The sequence below is a fragment of the Epinephelus fuscoguttatus genome, linkage group LG9 (genome assembly GCF_011397635.1).
Source record: "Epinephelus fuscoguttatus linkage group LG9, E.fuscoguttatus.final_Chr_v1".
NCBI lineage: Eukaryota > Metazoa > Chordata > Actinopteri > Perciformes > Serranidae > Epinephelus > Epinephelus fuscoguttatus.
The window spans coordinates 35,813,014-35,814,411 of record NC_064760.1 but is presented as its reverse complement, the minus strand read 5'-3'; the positions used below and the strand labels follow the sequence as shown (position 1 = coordinate 35,814,411).

Here is a 1,398-nt window from a genome sequence, read left to right as displayed (position 1 = left end):
CTGCTGCAGCACTCTGCTCTCCCTTTTGGGTGCAAGGGCTTGAAAATCTCTGGTTCACTTATTGTGGCATCTTTGGAAACTAGTATTTCACCAGCTTACAGGATGAAAACTTGTGTATTTGCTGGACCTCACAGGGACCTTTTTCGAGTGATTTCCCCAATCTTCTCCAAGAACCTGTAAGGTGTCCACTTTAGCAATATAGAAAGAAGATAATTGACTTTACACACCTGTGGCAATTAGTCATTTGAGAACATGGCAACTGGAGCACAGACAATAACTGAGCACACTAACTACAACAACACCGGTTATCACTTGACACTTCTCTTTCAAACCTGCAGGCAGAAAGAATGGCAGTGGTGGGATTTGAACCCACGCCTCCACAGAGACTGGAGCCTAAATCCAGCGCCTTAGACCACTCGGCCACACTACCTTGCGTTTGCTGCACCTGCTCTACAATTTCATGTTTGACAAATTCAAGTCAAAGTGATCAGTGGTGGATATTTCTTGTTACCTTAACAGCAACTAGTGGCACCATCTAAATAACCTCAACCAGTCAGTATGAGGAGCAACATTTGGCTTTCCATAGAGATTAAATGTTTTTTTTTAAACTGAAAAGAATCTGATGTGGACCTTTCACTGCAGCAGTGATTACTTAGTCATCGAAAAAATACAGAAATGTGAGTATGGATGGAAATAGTAGAGTCAGCATGAAGCCAAACAAAATGCCATCTGCCCCTTTGGTAATATTGGTTGCTTTACCGAAGTTCATCAAACCTAATACATGTACCATTGCTAATAAGAGGTGCATGACACCAGCAATGGTCAGTGCTTCAATTCAAGGCTTTTGAGACATGCAGCCATTTTGCATTTGTTTCTTTTATAACCACAAGTATTTAGAAAACTTGGAAACATTATCTTCGGTAACTACTCATATGCAGTCCATGATCAAGAAAAATGTAGTTGCTCTATTTGTGGTCCAAATGCATACAAAGCTCAGTTCTGACAAAAACTTGCAATGACACTAGTTGAAACAACTACACTGAGGCCAATACACTGTAAAAATGGAGTCCGACACACATGTCAGTGGCTGTGGGAATGTAAATGAGATGGAATTGAGTTGGGCAGGGATGGAGGGCTGTTGTTGAATGCCACAGCAAGCAAACACGCAGTCTGCTGACAGTATGTAACTGACTTGGCCAGCGGACTTCACTACAAGCCGATTGGCTGTGGAAACATGTGATGCGCCTTACATTTTAAAACCAGCCGCTGGCCACTCGACAAGCTAAGTCAAAGGTTATTCCATCATCAGCTTGAGTCAAGTTTAAATGGACCTTTTCACATTGCTGCAAATTTTCTCTGCAATGTTCTAAAATGGTTTCGTCACTCTTTAGTCATAAC

The 1,398-nt window shown here is 41.8% G+C and overlaps 1 non-coding gene across 1 annotated transcript; it reads right to left on the bottom strand.

The window, feature by feature from the left end:
• Nucleotides 1–348: 348 nt before the first annotated feature.
• trnal-uag (transfer RNA leucine (anticodon UAG)) lies at nucleotides 349–430 on the bottom strand. Its single transcript has one exon. It is a non-coding gene; the product is annotated as a tRNA-Leu (tRNA).
• Between the last annotated feature and the right edge of the window lie 968 nt (nucleotides 431–1,398).